This window comes from Pseudochaenichthys georgianus, unplaced genomic scaffold, assembly GCF_902827115.2.
Source record: "Pseudochaenichthys georgianus unplaced genomic scaffold, fPseGeo1.2 scaffold_631_arrow_ctg1, whole genome shotgun sequence".
Classification (NCBI taxonomy): domain Eukaryota; kingdom Metazoa; phylum Chordata; class Actinopteri; order Perciformes; family Channichthyidae; genus Pseudochaenichthys; species Pseudochaenichthys georgianus.
Window position 1 is genome coordinate 590 of NW_027263188.1, and position 14732 is coordinate 15321.

General features: G+C 39.5%; 1 long non-coding RNA gene across 1 annotated transcript; it reads right to left on the bottom strand.

Annotated features, from left to right (window-relative positions):
* Nucleotides 1–12757: 12757 nt before the first annotated feature.
* On the bottom strand, nucleotides 12758–14343 carry LOC139433560 (uncharacterized). The gene is made up of 3 exons (XR_011643004.1): nucleotides 14218–14343; nucleotides 13406–13485; nucleotides 12758–12825 (listed from the first exon to the last, which is right to left on the bottom strand). It is a non-coding gene; the product is annotated as an uncharacterized lncRNA (long non-coding RNA).
* Between the last annotated feature and the right edge of the window lie 389 nt (nucleotides 14344–14732).

A 14732-nucleotide genomic window follows, 5' to 3' on the forward strand; every position in this document is an offset into this window, starting at 1 on the left:
ACTTCCACTTTTACTCAAGTACACGATCTGAGTACTTCCACTTTGACTACAGTACACGATCTGAGTACTTCCACTTTTACTAAAGTACACGATCTGAGTACTTCTACTTGTACTAAAGTACACAATCTGAGTACTTCCACTTTGACTCAAGTACACGATCTGAGTACTTCCACTTTGACTAAAGTACACGATCTGAGTACTTCTACTTTTACTCAAGTACACGATCTGAGTACTTCCACTTTTACTCAAGTACACGATCTGAGTACTTCCACTTTGACTACAGTACACGATCTGAGTACTTCCACTTTGACTAAAGTACACGATCTGAGTACTTCCACTTTGACTAAAGTACACGATCTGAGTACTTCCACTTTGACTAAAGTACACGATCTGAGTACTTCCACTTTGACTAAAGTACACGATTTGAGTACTTCCACTGTTACTAAAGTACACGATCTGAGTACTTCCACTTTGACTAAAGTACACGATCTGAGTACTTCCACTTTGACTAAAGTACACGATCTGAGTACTTCCACTTTTACTAAAGTACACGATCTGAGTACTTCCACTTTGACTAAAGTACCCGATCTGAGTACTTCCACTTTTACTAAAGTACACGATCTGAGTACTTCCACTTTTACTAAAGTACACGATCTGAGTACTTCCACTTTGACTAAAGTACACGATCTGAGTACTTCCACTTTGACTAAAGTACACGATCTGAGTACTTCCACTTTGATTAAAGTACACAATCTGAGTACTTCCACTTTTACTAAAGTACACGATCTGAGTACTTCCACTTTTACTAAAGTACACGATCTGAGTACTTCCACTTTTACTAAAGTACACGATCTGAGTACTTCCACTTTTACTAAAGTACACGATCTGAGTACTTCCACTTTGACTAAAGTACACGATCTGAGTACTTCCACTTTGACTAAAGTACACGATCTGAGTACTTCCACTTTTCCTAAAGTACACGATCTGAGTACTTCCACTTTTACTAAAGTACACGATCTGAGTACTTCTACTTGTACTAAAGTACACGATCTGAGTACTTCCACTTTTACTAAAGTACACGATCTGAGTACTTCCACTTTGACTAAAGTACACAATCTGAGTACTTCCACTTTGACTCAAGTACACGATCTGAGTACTTCCACTTTGACTAAAGTACACGATCTGAGTACTTCCACTTTTACTAAAGTACACAATCTGAGTACTTCTACTTTTACTAAAGTACACGATCTGAGTACTTCCACTTTGACTAAAGTACACAATCTGAGTACTTCCACTTTGACTCAAGTACACGATCTGAGTACTTCCACTTTGACTAAAGTACACGATCTGAGTACTTCCACTTTTACTAAAGTACACGATCTGAGTACTTCCACTTTTACTAAAGTACACGATCTGAGTACTTCCACTTTGACTAAAGTACACGATCTGAGTACTTCCACTTTGACTAAAGTACACGATCTGAGTACTTCCACTTTTCCTAAAGTACACGATCTGAGTACTTCCACTTTTACTAAAGTACACGATCTGAGTACTTCTACTTGTACTAAAGTACACGATCTGAGTACTTCCACTTTGACTAAAGTACACAATCTGAGTACTTCCACTTTTACTAAAGTACACGATCTGAGTACTTCCACTTTGACTAAAGTACACAATCTGAGTACTTCCACTTTGACTCAAGTACACAATCTGAGTACTTCCACTTTTCCTAAAGTACACGATCTGAGTACTTCCACTTTTACTAAAGTACACGATCTGAGTACTTCTACTTGTACTAAAGTACACGATCTGAGTACTTCCACTTTTACTAAAGTACACGATCTGAGTACTTCCACTTTGACTAAAGTACACAATCTGAGTACTTCCACTTTGACTCAAGTACACGATCTGAGTACTTCCACTTTGACTAAAGTACACGATCTGAGTACTTCTACTTTTACTCAAGTACACGATCTGAGTACTTCCACTTTTACTCAAGTACACGATCTGAGTACTTCCACTTTGACTAAAGTACACGATCTGAGTACTTCCACTTTGACTAAAGTACACGATCTGAGTACTTCCACTTTGACTAAAGTACACGATTTGAGTACTTCCACTGTTACTAAAGTACACGATCTGAGTACTTCCGCTTTGACTAAAGTACACGATCTGAGTACTTCCACTTTTACTAAAGTACACGATCTGAGTACTTCCACTTTTACTAAAGTACACGATCTGAGTACTTCCACTTTGACTAAAGTACCCGATCTGAGTACTTCCACTTTGACTAAAGTACACGATCTGAGTACTTCCACTTTTACTAAAGTACACGATCTGAGTACTTCCACTTTGACTAAAGTACACGATCTGAGTACTTCCACTTTGATTAAAGTACACGATCTGAGTACTTCCACTTTTACTAAAGTACACGATCTGAGTACTTCCACTTTTACTAAAGTACACGATCTGAGTACTTCCACTTTTACTAAAGTACACGATCTGAGTACTTCCACTTTTACTAAAGTACACGATCTGAGTACTTCCACTTTTACTAAAGTACACGATCTGAGTACTTCCACTTTTACTAAAGTACACGATCTGAGTACTTCCACTTTGACTAAAGTACACGATCTGAGTACTTCCACTTTGATTAAAGTACACGATCTGAGTACTTCCACTTTGACTAAAGTACACGATCTGAGTACTTCCACTTTTACTAAAGTACACGATCTGAGTACTTCCACTTTTACTAAAGTACACGATCTGAGTACTTCCACTTTTACTAAAGTACACGATCTGAGTACTTCCACTTTTACTAAAGTAAACAATCTGAGTACTTCCACTTTTACTAAAGTACACGATCTGAGTACTTCTACTTTTACTAAAGTACACGATCTGAGTACTTCCACTTTTCCTAAAGTACACGATCTGAGTACTTCCACTTTGACTAAAGTACACGATCTGAGTACTTCCACTTTGACTCAAGTACACAATCTGAGTACTTCCACTTTGACTAAAGTACACGATCTGAGTACTTCCACTTTTCCTAAAATACACGATCTGAGTACTTCTACTTGTACTAAAGTACACGATCTGAGTACTTCCACTTTTACTAAAGTACACGATCTGAGTACTTCCACTTTGACTAAAGTACACAATCTGAGTACTTCCACTTTGACTCAAGTACACGATCTGAGTACTTCCACTTTTCCTAAAGTACACGATCTGAGTACTTCTACTTGTACTAAAGTACACGATCTGAGTACTTCCACTTTGAGTAAAGTACACAATCTGAGTACTTCCACTTTGACTCAAGTACACGATCTGAGTACTTCCACTTTGACTAAAGTACACGATCTGAGTACTTCCACTTTTACTAAAGTACACCATCTGAATACTTCCACTTTTACTAAAGTACACGATCTGAGTACTTCTACTTGTACTAAAGTACACGATCTGAGTACTTCTACTTACTGATATGTGCTCTGCTGTCCTGCTGTGTGTGACCTCACTCAAATAACATTCACAGTTGCTATGAATACAGCTATGCTTATTTCACTCTTCTGCAAAGGAACATGTTGAAAATCAGTTAGAAGGAGTAGACACAGATACATCGTTACGTTCCCACAAACCGCGTATAGCCTTACAGTCTCCGGGAGCAAACAGGACCAGCGTTCCACAGCGTTCCAAACTAACTTCACAGCATGATTTGGAACATTTTGAGTCTGAGCGAAACTAGACTCAGAAGAAAGCTACAATAGTTGAAGATGGTATTTCATTGTTATATGGAGAAATGTAATTGACAACAGTATAAAGTGGTAATAATGAGTTGTGTAAAGTTGAAGTTTATCCTGAAGGCTTTAGCAGTCTGCACAGAACAGGACCATGCTCTGCTCGGGGGCTGTGAAGTGATCTCAGGGCGTCAGGGGGGGATGGGGCGGGATGAAAGTTTAAGTAGAGTCAAAGTGTGAGGGTCTGCCCTAAGAGCATCAGATCAGAGCAGCATCACTGTTAGGTGGTCCCAGTGCCCTGAGAGCATCACTGTTAGGTGGTCCCAGTGCCCTGAGAGCATCACTGTTAGGTGGTCCCAGTGCCCTGAGAGCATCACTGTTAGGTGGTCCCAGTGCCCTGAGAGCATCAGGTCAGAGCAGCATCACTGTTCAACACACTCTCACTCCCTAAGCGTCCAGGAGCGACGTTTGGTCAGTGTCCGTGGCGTGCAGTTGTGACGCTCCTAGGCTCCTTTAGCGTCATAAAGGGACGCAAATAGCTTTCAACTGATTGCAATGTATTCCCATCTGCGTCAGGATTTGACGCTCATGGAAGCACGGCATTCGTTTATGTCAGCTGCCCTTAAAGGCAATTATTTTTCCCCTTCAATTCGGAGAAACAAATATTTTTTCGGAGTAAAGGATGGCAGAAGACACTACACTACCCAGAATCCCCAGCTATCGTTTGGACTACACCATGTGCTCTGTTTGACAAACCCCGTTTTTTTCACCATTCATTCCGATGGCTGTGGCTATGTCACATGATCTTCAAATTTCTCCCTGCAGAAAAAGAAAACATGGCCGAACTTCGTTTTATTCTCGGTGGAAAATGCCTATTTTAAAGTTAGTTTGGCCATAAAAATGCGTTTTGATGTCATTTGATGCGAGAAATATGAGTTGTTATTTCAGATTATGTGTGCAGTGGATGTACATGATCTTTAGTTTTCTAGTTATTATGAAGATTACTTCAGGAAATCGCGACGTTTTCATTGTTACCAAGGTGGTTGCTAGGGACGCTGCTATCGATATTATTTCTGTTATGTTGTGTAACTGTTTAATGGTGTTATCTTTATTGCTACCCCCTTCCCCGTCAATGTATAGTGTTGGTCCACAGCGCAAACATATTAGTTTAACAAAATCCGCATCTAAAGATAGCCTACGTTATTTTTCCCTGTGCAATTCCAGTCTCACATCTCACATCGTCATTAACAAATACCGGAAACAGACTGAAAACATTTAAAAAAAATAAAATAATACTTAATTCCGAGTGCTCTTGGTTTTCTCTTTGAAAGTCATCACATAACGGCATTGTAATACACGTTTCGGCTGCATTACATATTACATATCTGCCGTAGTTCTGTATTTATAGAGCCCTGATGAGAAGACTTCTAGACAAACATGAGGAACTGAAAAACGTGACGTGGATCATAAATATATCAGCCATTAAACAACATCTTACATTTCTTTTCACACAATACGTCTCCTTGCAGTATCAACACTAATTCGGCTGACTTTTATATTTGATCCAATTGGTAGATAGGCTATATTTACACCATAAAGGTGCACAGCTGATATAAAGGGACACCTGGTGGTTAAAGCATGTTATTGAATTTAATTATTTTTATTATTAGATATTAATACGATCCCTATAATGTATATTCATTACTCGTTATTCTCTACTAATAGTTAATTAAAGACTGTATGTAATGACTATTTTGCACATCCCTTTCAAGATTTCAAGATTTTCTAAGGTTTATTGACATATCATATAGGCCTACACAACTATGGTGTAGTTCTGCACTGAATGAAAAACTTGGGTCGCAGGTTCCTCAATAGTGCATTACAAGACATCTATCAATATGTGTGCATACCTCCAGCAATGTTAACTATATTGAAGCACTTATTTTAACTGATATTATACATAATGTATTATACTCTTATAAGATGTATGTAGATATTTCATCTCCGGCCTTGTCAGGTATTGAACAATCAATAAATAAAGAACACAGAATTGTTGAATATAAAAATTTGATTATACTAAATGATTTTCAAATAAACACAACTGCATATTTAACTGGTACACATGCTGATGTAACGCAAATGTTTCAACTTGGGATCAATAAAGTATATCTTATCTTAAGCTGATCGATGGCTACTGCCATATTTGCAAAATGTGCCTCTGAACCTTGACAAGTGCATGTTTCAGGCTTATCCATTAATGTAATGTAATATTATCACAGGGGTCACAAACATAAGACCAGCTGTTAAATAAAGCTCTTCTGACCTTAGCTGGCATGTGGGTATATATATTTATACTGCCCATAATGGGCACAAGCAATTTTCACCCATTTATTAATTATATGTTTTAAATGTGAGTGTTTCCTGTCCCCTAAACCTCCAGGGATGTACACAGTTTAATACTGATAACTTCTTATTATGGGAAATACGAAAACGTCTTTTAAAACTACAACTCCCAGTAGAGACGTGCCATAGAGAACATGTTGCGAAACACAATAGCCAGCATGTGTAGTTCTGGGGACGGGGTGGGGGAGGGGGGGACGCGGTGGACCCGTTCAAATCCAGTTTTGGACAGTCTGCCGTGGTTCCATCCCATTTCAAGTGCTTCGAGAATCGGCTTAACCCTCGGAGCACACTCTCCAATCACAGAGCTTGAGGACTATCACGGGGTTTGTCAAACAGAGCACATGGTGTAGTCCAAACGATAGTTGGGGATTCTGGGTAATGTAGTGTCTTCTGCCATCCTTTACTCCGAAAAAATATTTGTTTCTCCGAATCGAAGGGGAAAAATACAAAAGCATTGCACACAATTTAAGCCAATCAATGTTGTGTAATTAACAAGGATAATCTGGTGTTTTTTAGTCGATGAGTAATGCAGATATCACTGTAAAATCAATCGACAGTAAGGGGAATACTTACTTCCGGGTGTACAATTCTCAGTTATCCAATGAGAATGGACGCTCACATTGCCTTTAAGGGCAGCCGACACAAACGAATGCCGTGCTTCCATGAGCGTCAAATCCCGCCGCAGATGGGAATACATTGCAATCAGTTGAAACCTATTTGCGTCCCTTTATGACGCTGAAGGAGCCTAGGAGCGTCACAACTGCACGCCACGGACACTGACCAAACGTCGCTCCTGGACGCTTAGGGAGTGAGAGTGTGTTGCACTGTTAGGTGGTCCCAGTGTTTGGCTAACCTGATACGGATTCTACCTTCACACATGACATCAATTGTATTCTTACATAATTTTAAAAGTATACTGTTTTAATTCTATTTTGAGATGTTTTCTAGTATTGTTTATTTCTACACTTTAAATGTCTACTTATGTGCAATGCCTTGTTTTGTTGTTTTTTATGCTGCTGCAACGCAAACATTTCCCAACTTGGGATCCACAAAGTACCTCTTATCTTACCTTACTAATTTGAGTGAGCTGAGGCATGGCGCTACGGGTCGAGGCACGCTCCCTGGCCAGGATGCGGTACTTCTGCTCTCAAGAGTAGGGCCATTTTGGCTTCAGGCGACACTGAGCAATTCTCCTATCAGGTATGAACAGGTTCGCCTCTCACGCCTGTTCTCTTTATACATCCATGGCTAACTCTGGAACAGGACATTGCTTGAGGCATTATCAGAAGCTCTCCAAGTCCCAAGCGTGCTCCCGCTGTGTGGGCTAGCCTGGATGCTAGCTGGCCAATAAGCCGATACAGATAAGGGAGGTCTCCTGTCCCGTGCCTGTGTTGAGAGCAGTTGTGACGGCCTCACAGACAGAGGGTGCAACAGGAAATACCCATTGTATTAGAGCTGGGGTTAGGAGCTGAAGGACAGTTGGAACGTTTATTGGAATATTGATATTTCTAAATCTAATACATTTCTAAATGTAATGTGTGTTTATAAGTCAAAGCCATTCGTCTACTTGCCAGCAATGTGAACCTGGAAATTAGCACAAGTTGAATGTATTCATATTACAGTCATTTGCATTATGGCAACAACTGCTTGGACAATGTGGACACTATTGGATTGGTGTGGGGGTTATTCAGGATGCTGAATCCGTTTCTGTCACGTTCAGAGTTCAAAACGATCATTTGAACCCACCTGAATAGTGGCCATATCTCATCTCTCTGTAGTTCGATGTTGATGTTTTGGAGGAAGCTTCTTCATTTGAAATAATGTATATAAGTTAGTTATAAGCTGTAGGATTTACCTGAACACAATGATATTTTACTTTTGTTTTTATGGTTTTATTTTGAATCATGATTAGTAATATGTATATTGCACTACACTCCGTTTCCTACATACCTATATTTTATGTAAATATTGTCTTTATTTTTCATTTGTTGCAATAATCTTAGCTTTCATAAAAGTAAAACATGTTTAAACTTATTTGTATTTTATTTTTGGTTATGTATTCTTCTTTCTGTTTCTCTGTATGCAACACGTATACCAAAGCAAGGTCCTCGTACGTGTAAACCTACCTTAAAAGTGTGTGTGTGTGTGTGTGTGTGTGTGTGTGTGTGTGTGTGTGTGTGTGTGTGTGTGTGTGTGTGTGTGTGTGTGTGTGTGTGTGTGTGTGTGTGTGTGTGCGCGTGCGTGCGTGTGTGTGCGTGTGTGTGTGTGCATGTGTGTGTGTGTGTTGTTGACAGTGTCCTGTTCACTCTTTCCCCAAAGTTCCCTCTTCTCTGCTGCTTCCCTGAAAAAAAGAAAAGATGAAATTAAATGTGTGTGTACATTTGATCATGTCTGCTATCGCCTTTTGAAAATTACAGGTAGCCGAGTGTTTAACATTCTCTTGTCAAGCGTCCTCCTGCTGGGACAATAAATGCCTGTCCAGTTTTGCTCACAGCGGCATCTGCAGATTACAAACAGCAGGAGCAGGCAGCCTGAACCCAGCCGGAGATAAGGAGCTGTCGTCGCTTCAGGAGCCCGCTGCTTCTGATATCTGCAAACAACTAGAATGGCAAATGTACCGTAACTTCACCCACTCATCCCCCCCCCCCCCCCCACACCTGGAATCAGGGTGCATATTCTTGTGTGTTTTTGTCTTTTGGGAATCTGTTTTGATGAGAAGGGGGGTGGGGGGCTAAATGACTGCACACACAGAGTGAGCTTTCCCATGCAGCTGTTCAGTTCCAGGAGCAGGTAGGTGTGGATGATTGCAACTGAGTTCTTATTCTACTTTGTGGAGTTTCTGTCTGACTGTATGTGAGTGTGGAGGGTGAAACGTGATTTGGTGTCTAAGCTGTGACAATTGAGGAGCCAGGGAATGTGGGGGAGACACAGGAGGCCCTGACAGCAGATGATTCAGCAGCCACAGACGGAGAAGTCCATCTGATTTAGATTAAAACACAATGAAAAGAAATGTGACTTATTCTTCCCTTTTTATTAGTAATTCTCTGCGCCACAAATACACGTATTCTTCCTTTAAATGTCAATACTCGCCACGGTTTACTGAGTAGCATATCAGTTTTCTGTTTGAACATTTCAAAACCTTATTCCTTTTTCTGAACTGAATTCAGAAAGTTTAAAGCGGAACACATCTGTATAAGTTCTCATGACAGACGTGTGCCTGCAGTCCTGCAGACATGAAGTCTGTCTGAACATTGTTCTCTTGTCCAGATGTCCGCCCCCTTCTCTATCGTCAGCAACTATGTGACGGACAGCAGCTTACAGACACATTCTACTGGTCGAAAATAAATGTATCAAACATGAATAAATGGGGGTGGGCAGATATGCAAATTATTGAGCGGTATTTTGTAATATCTTAATCAGCAAATGGAAATGGAGGATTTGAATGAATTCCTCAGGTGTAAAGCAGAGTATAGTGATTGCTTTTTTTTGCAGCTACAGTCAGAATTCCAAATAATTGTTTTGTTTGGAAGTTTGTGGGAATTGAATGAAGGACCCCAAAAAGAAATGTGTCCCAATTAAAGGGGATTTTTGTCTGCAGTACAATTTGGATTTCTTAACCAGTTGAGCCCCCGTTGAGGGATTCTGGGTAGTGTAGTGTCTTCTGCCATCCTTTACTCAGAAAAAATATTTGTTTCTCCGAATCGAAGGGGAAAAATACAAAAGCATTGCACACAATTTAAACCAATCAATGTTGTGTAATTAACAAGGATAATCTGGTGTTTTTTAGTCAATGAGTAGTGCAGATATCACTGTAAAATCAATCGACAGTAAGGGGAATACTTACATCCGGGTGTACAATTCTCCGTTATCCAATGGGAATGGACGCTCACATTGCCTTTAAGGGCAGCCGACACAAACGAATGCCGTGCTTCCATGAGCGTCAAATCCCGCCGCAGATGGGAATACATTGCAATCAGTTGAAAGCTATTTGCGTCCCTTTATGACGCTGAAGGAGCCTAGGAGCGTCACAACTGCACGCCACGGACACTGACCAAACGTCGATATTGGACGCTTAGGGAGTGAGAGTGTGTTGCCACTGCAGCCTGTGCATCTCAACCCCCCCCCCCCCCCAGCAACCCTATATCCACCAGTTAGATGAAATACAACTAATGTGTTGTGTTATATTAGCTGTACAATTGACCACATATGGTGTTCTTAGTTTCCATACCTCCTGTGTTTTACGAGCGACTTATCAAGTCTTGGCAAACAGCATAAAACACGATTAAACGTGATAGTATATAAAAACCATGCTCGTATCTACAACCTATAGAAATGCAAAACGGCGTCAGTTTAGACGTAATTCTGTCCTCCTGCTTACCGCATCATTCATGAGGAAACATTTCATAACATTAACACAACATATTCGAGGTGGTTTTAAATAACATATCCGTATTTATTTATTTCTCCAAGCTATGTGTTTGTGTGCACTGAGGAGTCTCAAACAGGCGTTTGATTAATCATTTTAAGATTGGCTTTAATCAATGTTTGAAAATGAATTCTTCATATATGATAAATGAGAGGTAACTTTCTATTTATGGTATTATTTCCACACATTTCTCTCCATTCTTCCTTCTGCCAACGGTGTCGCAGTTTCTCGTCTCTCCCGTTGTTGTGCTTAGTGCGTACGCATGGGTTAGAGTTTGCGTGGAGGACCGCACATTTTCCCGTCAAGTTAGTATTTTATCAATCACAAACATTGCGTAGAAACTGGCGTACGCCATCTTTTGAGCGTATATCCCTTTATAAATGAAGCCCCAGGTGAGGTAAAGGTTCTCAGTGGGTCTCAAACGGTTTGGTCACCATTTATGTAAACACATATTTCCATTTGAGGGGGTAGTGATGAGTAAAATATGCATGAATAAATAAATAAAAAGTTAAATAGGTGAAAAAAGGTAAGATACACTTTTAAAACTTGTTGAGAGCTAAACCTATAGTCTTTGCTTCTGCCTCAAAGAGGAGCAGGGGGAGAGGAGGGAGAGGGGGGAGACAGGAGAGGCTGACTCAGGAGCACAGACACACTCAACTATAAATGAACCAAAAATAAATAAATAAACAAGTTTCAGTGTTTTTTTCATATTGGAAATGGGATGTTATTGGTTATGGCCATGATTTCATATAGGTGTTTCCATAGATCTAGTCTCTTTATTTTCCCCTCAAAGTGCACCAGATTGATGCATTTCACTCCAACATTTTAAAAAAAATCTTACCGGGGGAGCATGCCCCTGGACCCCCCTAGAGGATTTGAGGTCCACCCCCACTTAAAATCACATGGACAGGTTCCTAAATACATTTACCATTTTTTTTTTTAAACTATAGGGCTATCACTATGGGCCCTGCCTGTACCTGTTCGCTCTGCCATGGCGTGAAGGGTCTGCTAACAAGCGACCATCAGAAAGGTTAAAGGGGACATATCATTTTTTTTAAAGCTCAATGAATAACAAAGAAGACCTTGGACCGGCACTTTTCAAATTTTGTCCGGAAGATTTAAACTTTAACGTTGTTGGTCGAGTTTCAGACACGCCCACAGGCAAGCTTCAACACACGCTGCTGTGTGGACGGGCCGTAAGGGCAAAGCGGCGGAGCCGAGGCGGGACTTCCTGCCACCGAGCTGGAAGTTCCAGAGCTAGCTGAAGCTACCAAGCTAAGCTAACATGCTCCCCATCTGCACACTGCCGTTGCATTTTACGTTTCTAAGGTAAGCGGACATGAAACTATTCAGCAAAACTATAAATAATAATCTAAGTTATTGAGTTTTTAGCATAATACTTCAGAACCTTAAAATCCCTTAACGTTATGCAATTGTGCTAAATTCAACACTGGAATCGAGCAAATATTAATATGTTTGCATGACATTAGTTATTTATATTTTGATATCACTTAACTATACGTTTAATACATTTAAGTCAAGCTAAGGTACATGTGATGGGAGCTAGTTAGTGCTCTTACCTGTGAGGCCTCCTCCAAACAGCATAATAACCAGACTGTATCATTAAAACTAAGTACCAGTTCTAGATCCTTGACTTTAGACAAACAATTCAAAAGACAAAATGTATTTAAAGACCAATCTTTATTTGAAGGTGCCTCTTAACCTGAGATATTAGTTATACAGTAATAGTATTGACAATCTAAAAAAACTGGGCAACTCAACAGTCAACTTTATATTTCTTATTGTCTAAAGCATTTATTATTTTCATTTCCCCCTCTCATATTCAGTGTGGACGGATTTATTTAAAACATTTGATTAACTTTTGGTTCACATTTCAATAAATTGTATTTGTATTTGCATCCTTTTGTCCATTATTCTTACTGAAAATGTTAGATTACACATTCACATCTGACTGAAGATTGGCCCCATTTATTTGTGACGTTGCAAACTCTGCGGTACAAGGCACAAGCAATGTGAAGCTCATAAAGTGAGGCAAATAGAAATAATCAGCTGATGGAGTGTAGATGTGGAAATATGTGCATTCGATCAGCTGACTGTGTTTTTACAATACAAGTAGTTTCTTAGTGAAGGTCCTGTACTGGTCTTAAAATCTCATAGCATCAGCTTTTAATGTTCCTCTTGGATGTTCTTCTTGACCCTCAGAGAAGGAGAAAATGTCGTGTCTTTCAGGCATGTCCTTTCCTAACAAAAATGACAGGAAACATAAAACATATTATTGCAGAACAAGTGTGTTATTTATGAAAGCGGTGTGTTTAGGGGCTGTAGATATCATTATTTTGTAATTGTAATGTTTTTTTTTTATTTCAACAGTGAGCTACAAAGACGATCAGATTATGAATGAACAGTATGAAGTTCATCAACATTGAATTATATGTTATTATCAAAATAATATTGAACTGTTATCAAAACGTAGTGCAACTGTAGAAGCTTGCTCTGTTGTCTCACTGAAAGAATAACTTTTACCACGTTTTTACAGACTATTGTCTGTAAAAACGTTGAGAGATAAATAGTAGCAGTTCTCACTATGTGTTAAATATCTTTGCCTTCAATACATTAAATTAGAAAGCTGACAAAATCATAGTGCTTGTTAACATCTAAATGTTGCATGGAAAAAACCCTCAACTTAACTGATGTGTAGGTGATCTAGTATTTAGTATTGTTTAATGGAATGTATATCAGTGTATTCAAGTCAATACTTCATTTATTTTAACCAATATCTTTCTTGATTCTTTGTACAGTATGAAAAAAAGAGTCTTTGTACCTGAGCTGAAGTTCACTGCTGTGAGGAGTCCAGTTCTGTCTCTCACTCTCTGGTCCAGCCTGTCTGCATCACCTGGACACCTTAAACAAACAGATATATATATATATATATGTAAAGTACCATGTGTACAAACAATATAACTGATTCTCTTCTGTTGAACATGTTGGATTGTGTATTGTCCGAGTCAGGGTCCTTTTTATTTTACTGTAACTTTGGAAGTTGTGTTACCAATGCTTACTGTTTATTTGATACCCATTTGGTAATGCAATTAATAAAAACAACAAGGTTTGGGTTCGTTCTTCAGATGACTGTGACGTTAACGTGTAAGCTCAATAATGAACTCCAGCTCAACCAACCATATTGTAATATCTAAGTAATCATCTTGAAATATGACATTAATAATTGTAATATACACACATCTTATTGTGAGGTTGATTTCACATACACTACTTCGACATTAGCTTGTCTACATACTTGAGCATCGCCAATTTAAATTAACCTTAGCGATGCATACAGTTCCTCCTACATAATAAAATATCTCTAAGTTACAAGGATGACCTTATTTTATCAACCTCAAACAGAAGCCGTTTGTTGTACAGTATTATCCCACTTAACGCTTAACACTTGTCTATTTCGTTTTAATCTTTATATATATAGTCTCTGATTTTAACTTGGAGGCTTCTATTAGCATCGTTAGCACCGATGTAGCTACCACTCACTTACACGCTAACCCAAGCCTTAACATTAATTACGTAGCTGATTCAAATCATTAACACATAAATAAAGTACTCGAATTTCACTTACCGCAACACCGCATTCATGCACCGTCTGTTTTAACCGCAGAGCGAGTCACAATAGTCCGATATATAAGCATGAAGAACAAACAACCACGGCCGGCTTCAAGTTGTGTTCCCTGGATGAGCTGAGCAGGCAGAGTCCCTGTAGCTTCACGGAGCAGCTAGCAGAGAGACAAGAAGCTAGCAGCAGCAGCCACTGTCACTCAATGTGACCACGCCCTAATATATGCATAACTTTAAGGCTTAATATTAATTAAACAGATTAGTTGAGAAAAGATTCACCCCCCCAATCCATATTCATGAAGGGGGGATCTCACTATTCAGAGAATATTGTTTTTTAAACCACAATGTAAACATGTTTATTTCTGCTGTAAATTTGGGCATTTTAACATGGGGGCCTATGGAAATGGCTCCCTTCTGCAGACTGCTCCTACTGGCCACTAGATGAACTGCAGTGTGTGGCACTTCCATATTGGCATCCCGGCTCTTCCCCAGAGTTTGCCGCTTGGGTTACGGCCCCTACACACGGC